This window comes from Triticum aestivum, chromosome 7B (genome assembly GCF_018294505.1).
Source record: "Triticum aestivum cultivar Chinese Spring chromosome 7B, IWGSC CS RefSeq v2.1, whole genome shotgun sequence".
Taxonomy (NCBI): Eukaryota; Viridiplantae; Streptophyta; class Magnoliopsida; order Poales; family Poaceae; genus Triticum; species Triticum aestivum.
Window position 1 is genome coordinate 38,770,893 of NC_057813.1, and position 6,170 is coordinate 38,777,062.

The following is a 6,170-nucleotide window of genomic DNA, read 5'->3' on the forward strand; positions in this document are numbered from 1 at the left end:
CGAAAATAAAAGTTCTCCAAATGCCCTGAAAATGAAATATGATTTTTGCTAGAATATTTGAGAATATTTGGCACTGAGAACACAGCAGGGGGAGCACGCACCTGGCCACGAGGGTCCAGGGCGCGCCCACCCCCTAGGGCGCGCCCCCTACCTCGTGGGCCCACAGTGGCCTCCTCCACTTATTCCTGCACCCACACTCTTCTTCTTCCTCCCAAAAAATCACCATACACCTCAAGCACGAGTTCTAGCTCATTTTGCTACCATTTTCGATCTCCTTGCTCAAAGCTCCATTCACAAAACTGCTTTGGGGATTGTTTTTTGGTATGTGACTCCTCCAATGGTCCAATTAGTTTTTGTTCTAGTGCTTTATTCATTGCAAATTTTTGCTGCCTAGGTGACCCTATTCTTGAGCTTGCATGTCAAATTTATATGGTCCCAAGTAGTTTTAATGCATGATATAGTCTCTAGGCACTTGTGGGAGTAGTTGCTAACAATTTTGTTGAGTTTGGTTCACTTTTATTTTGAGTTACTAAGAATTTCAGAAATATTTGAGAGGAAGAATTATGTCTAGGAAAATGTACCAAGGCGGTTCTTCAAGGAAGCAAGGACCCAGGCTCGCAATACGTGAGCCAGACGATGAACCACCAAGGGAAGCTCAAGTATGGCCTTGTGAATGGCCGTCAGAGGAGCTATGGTCAAAGCAGGCATTAAGGATGAATTTGATGCGTATGTGCGTAATGCCGATCTTGAGGACTTCATGGCAGATAAGTGCCCCCAACACTACTACCTTACTGATTCCTTTGTGAGAAGGTTTAAATTCATCTCTTCACGCAATTCTCACACTATTTTATTTGATCTTTATGATAAATCATATACCATGGACCTAGAAGATTTTACTACTTCTTGTAAACTCCCGCAGTGGGGCAATGTTAATGAACCTTGCAAATCTGAATATAAAGACTTTCTTGCTAGTATCACTGTGGGAGAATCCAGAGAAATAGCACAAGCTACCATAGGGAGCATTCATTTTCCTGCTACACATTATTTTGCTCTCTTCATAGGTAGATGCATTAATGGTAAAGATGAAGCTTGTCACATGTGTGTTCCAGATCTTAGCGTTCTCAAGAGTGCTGTATTAGGTGATAAACAATATAACTTGGGGGCAATTGTTGCACATAGGTTGCATAATAATGGTTTAGATGGAGACTTGTTTGGAGGGATTTATGCAACCCATGTGGCTAATTAGGACTGGGCATTCAGTTAGACCGAACCGATCACTTTGGTGCCTCGGTTTATTTTTAATTTTGCTTTCTTGATTTTCCTGACCGAACGGTCCTATGAGAAATCAACAACCGAGCGTTTGGGCCACCAAGAATACGGTTCGGTCCTCGGTTACAACCGAGCAGATCCGAAATTGGTGGAAGTAAGAAATCGTGTGGGCAAAATAATATGAATGCAGAATACGAATCAAACGAACACATCGTACAAAGGATGTGGGGGATCCAGGAGCAAAAAAATGTCGCGGGATATCGCTAGAAGCGGGCTGCCGGCCGTGAAGAAGTTATTTGCCGCGACTGAGTGGGAGCTCGATGGAAGACGCCCGCCACCGTCGTGTTGGAGTCTTGAGGGCCTCCAGCCGCCGCCGCGTAGGACCCATGGGCACAGCCAGCCACCACTAAGATTGCTCGAGGTGAGAAAATGGAGGCGGCGGCACAGTGCATGCCAGTATTCGGATAAGGCTGCGTGTGGTAATGGCATTGTGCTGAGAAAGGGCTGGGAAAGAAAATTCCTGTAGCTGTTGGATGGTATCTATTAACGTGGATGGGCTATTGGGCTTAGTTGGCTGGGCTTTCATAGATATTACTTCGGTTATTTCAGGGATTCGGTCAGCACAGCCCAATGACTGAATCTACCGAAGTAATTTCGGTTTCTCAAGTTTGCTAACCGATCGTATGACTCAAGCTTCGGTCTTCGGGTTTTCGGCTTTGGTCTTGGTTTTTTTGGCCCCGGTCTTTGGTTCCCGGTTTTTATGCCCACCCCTATGGCTAATTATCTTGGTATACCCAAACATGGAGGTGACAGGGAGTTGCCTCCTACTTATCTAGATTATGATGCCATGGTTCGTCATCAGTTTTTTGAGAGGAATGAACAATTCCTCCAATACCAACTAATCTTTGACAGACGTCGAACTGTCCATGTTGCTCTCCCTGCTCCTGGTTTATTTGACTTTCAGGCAAAAAGGAGATATATTATAACCAGGGAGGAGGCGAACGAGTACGAGAGGAGGAGGAGGTAGCTCGCCTCCAAGCTGCAGCTCATGAGGCAGTAGCTGCTGCATCTCAGTACGACCCCAGCTACCACTTTGATCCATGGGCATAGACCAACTTAGGCCAGAAGCCTAAGCTTGGGGGAGTATGTATTTCTCACCGACATTATATTCGTTTTCACACACTCATTCTAGTTATCGGTGCTCATACTTTTTCATTGTACTATCCATGCTAGTTAGTTTTCTTTTTCTTGCTTTCTTCTCGTGTGTTTGAATAACCTTAAGAAAAACAAAAAAAATAGTTGTAGCTTTTAGCTAGTTTACTTTTCATGCCTGTAGTAGTAGTAATTAAAAGAAAACCCAAAAAGATTTCTCGTCCTTCTTTTGCTTGTTGGAAGCTTTCCCGTGTAAATAGTTTTATTTCTTTTCTTTTCTGTGGGGGTTGAGAGGAGAAGACCATGATGAAAACGTTGAGTGGCTCTTATATGCATTATTGTAAATTTAACCAAGAGCCCATATTACCTTGTCTTCTCCCATGAATTGAATGCTTGCAGATTCCAGCTTAGTCCAATGCACGTGCACTATTATTATTATACACACCTTTTGATCGTGCGAGTGAAAGGCAATAATGACGATATATGATGGACTGATTGAAATGAGAGAAGCTGGTATGAACTCGACCTCTCTTGTTTTTGTAAATGTGATTAGTTCATTGTTCCTGATTCAGCCTATTATGAATAAACATGTTTGCAATGACAATTATAGATTATAGTTGCTTATGCCATGCTTTATTAGCTAGGAGTTTATAATGGTTTACCTTGCGCACCAACATGCTATTAAAATGGTTGTGATGTGGTATGATAGGGTGGTATCCTCCTTTGAATGATTCGAGTGACTTGACTTGGCACATGTTCATGCATGTAGTTGAAACAAAATCAACATAGCCTTCACGATATTTATGTTCATGGTGGATTATATTCTACTTGCTTGCACTCAGTGTTAATTAATTTGAATGCATGTTCATGACTGATGTCGCTTTCTAGTTGGTCGCTTCCCAGTCTCTTGCTAGCTTTCACTTGTACTAAGCGGGAATACTGCTTGTGCATCCAAAATCCATAAACCCCAAAGTTATTCCATATGAGTCCACCATACCTTCCTATATGCGGTATCTACCTGCCGTTCCAAGTAAATTTGTATGTGCCAAACTCCAAACCTTCAAATGAAATTCTGTTTTGTATGCTCGAACAGCTCATGTATCAACTAGGGTTGTCTATATCTTCCATGCTAGGTGGGTTATTCTCAAGAGGAGTGGACTCAGCTCCTCACTCATGAGAAAATGGCTGGTAACCGGGATGCCTAGTCCCATGCTCAAATCAAATCAAAATAATTGCAAAAACTCCCCCAGGATTGTTGTTAGTTGGAGGCACCCGTTGTTTCTGGCAAGCCATGGATTGATGCTTGTTGGTGGTGGGGGAGTATAAACTTTACCATTCTGTCTGGGAACCGCCTATAATGTGTGTAGCATGGAAGATATCGAGATCTCTCAGTTTTTATGTTGACATTGAAAGTATACCGCTCAAAATATTATTTATCTCTATTTCAAAATCGAGCTCTGGCACCTCTACAAATCTCTGCTTCCCTCTGTGAAGGGCCTATCTATTTTATTTTTATGTTGAGTCATCATCCTCTTATTAAAAAGCACCCGCTGGAGAGCACCGCTTTCATTTGCATACATTACTATTAATTTATATTGAGTATGACTATGACTGGATCTCGTTTACCATGAATTACAATGTTTAGTCAGTCCTTGATCTTCAAAGGTTCTCTGCTTTTATGTTTTGCGGTCTCAGAAAGGGCTAGCGAGATACCATCTTGTTATATCATATTATGATTATTTTGAAAAAGTGTTGTCATCCGAGATTTATTATTATTGCTCGCTAGTTGATTATGCCATTGATATGAGTAAACATGAGACCTAAATGTTATTATGAATATGGTTAGTTCATAACCTTTGCTGAAAACTTGAATGATGGCTTTACATATTTGCAACAACAAGAGCAAACAGAGTTTGTAAAAGTTTTTCTTTATCACTTTCAGTTTGTCAACTGAATTGCTTGAGGACAAGCAAAGGTTTAAGCTTGGGGGAGTTGATACGTCTCCGTCGTATCTACTTTTCCAAACACTTTTGCCCTTGTTTTGTACTCTAACTTGCATGATTTGAATGGAACTAACTCGGACTGATGTTGTTTTCAGCAGAACTGCCATGGTGTTATTTTTGTGCAGAGAAAATCCATGGAGCAACTTTTTGGAATTAATAAAAATACTAGCGAAAGAATCAGCACCAGGGGGCACACACCCTGTCCACGAGGGTGGGGGCACTCCCCCCTAGGGCGCGCCCCCTGCCTCGTGGGCCCCCTGAAGCTCCAGCGACCTCAACTCCAACTCCATATATTCACATTCGGGGAGAAAAAAATCAGAGAGAAGGAATCATCATGTTTTACGATACGGAGCCGCCGCCAAGCCCTAAACTCTCTCGGGACGGCTGATCTGGAGTCCGTTCGGGGCTCCGGAGAGGGGAATCCATCGCCGTCATCATCATCAACCATCCTCCATCACCAATTTCATGATGCTCACCACCGTGTGTGAGTAATTCCATCGTAGGCTTGCTGGACGGTGATGGATTGGATGAGATTTACAATGTAATCAAGTTAGTTTTGTTAGGGTTTGATCCCTAGTATCCACTATGTTGTGAGATTGATGTTGCTATGACTTTGCTATGCTCAATGCTTGTCACTAGGGCCCGAGTGCCATGATTTAAGATCTGAACCTATTATGTTTTCATGAATATATGTGAGTTCTTGATCCTATCTTGGAAGTCAATACTCACCTATTATGTGTTACGATCCGACAACCCCGAAGTGACAATAATCGGGACCACTCTCGGTGATGACCGTAGTTTGAGGAGCTCATATATTCACTAAGTGTTAATGCTTTGGTCCGGTACTCTATTAAAAGGAGGCCTTAATATCTTTTAGTTTCCAATAGGACCCCGCTGCCATGGGAGGGTAGGACAAAAGATGTCATGCAAGTTCTTTTCCATAAGCACGTATGACTATATTCGGAATACATGCCTACATTACATTGATGAACTGGAGCTAGTTCTGTGTCACCCTATGTTATAACTATTACATGAGGAATCGCATCCGACATAATTATCCATCACTGATCCAATGCCTACGAGCTTTTCACATATTTCTCTTTGCTTAGTTACTTTTCCGTTGCTGCTGTTACAATTACTACAAAACTGCTACTCTTACTTTTGCCACAGTTACCTTTACTTCCATACTACTTTGCTACTAAACACTTTGCTGCAGATATATAGTTATCCAGGTGTGGTTGAATTGACAACTCAACTGCTAATACTTTAGAATATTCTTTGGCTCCCCTTGTGTCAAATAAATAAATTTGGGTTGAATACTCTACCCTAGAAAACTGTTGCGATCCCCTATACTTGTGGGTTATCAGTTGCCAGGGCTGCATGCGGGTTGTGGCCCGCACGAAACTTAAAGCAGGCCGGAGCCTGGCCCGGCGGAAACTGCTGAATCGGCAGTTTCTCACGAGCTTGGCTCAGCTCGGCCACGCATGCAGGGCAGTTGCACGCCTCGGGCAGCGCAGGAGACGGAAGGGACGACTCATAACTCCCCGCACTCTCCTGTCACCGCCCAGCCCGCACTGTTCCCACCGCTCCCTCTCTGCGTCACCGCCTCTCCCTCTCCTCCCCTCCGATGGCTCCGCCTCACCCACCGCCGCACCGCCCTCTGACCCCCGTCGACCAGCGCATCGCCAGCATCCAGGAGCACTAGCTGGCCGGGTTCTAGAACTCGGGCAGGGACCTGGCATCAGC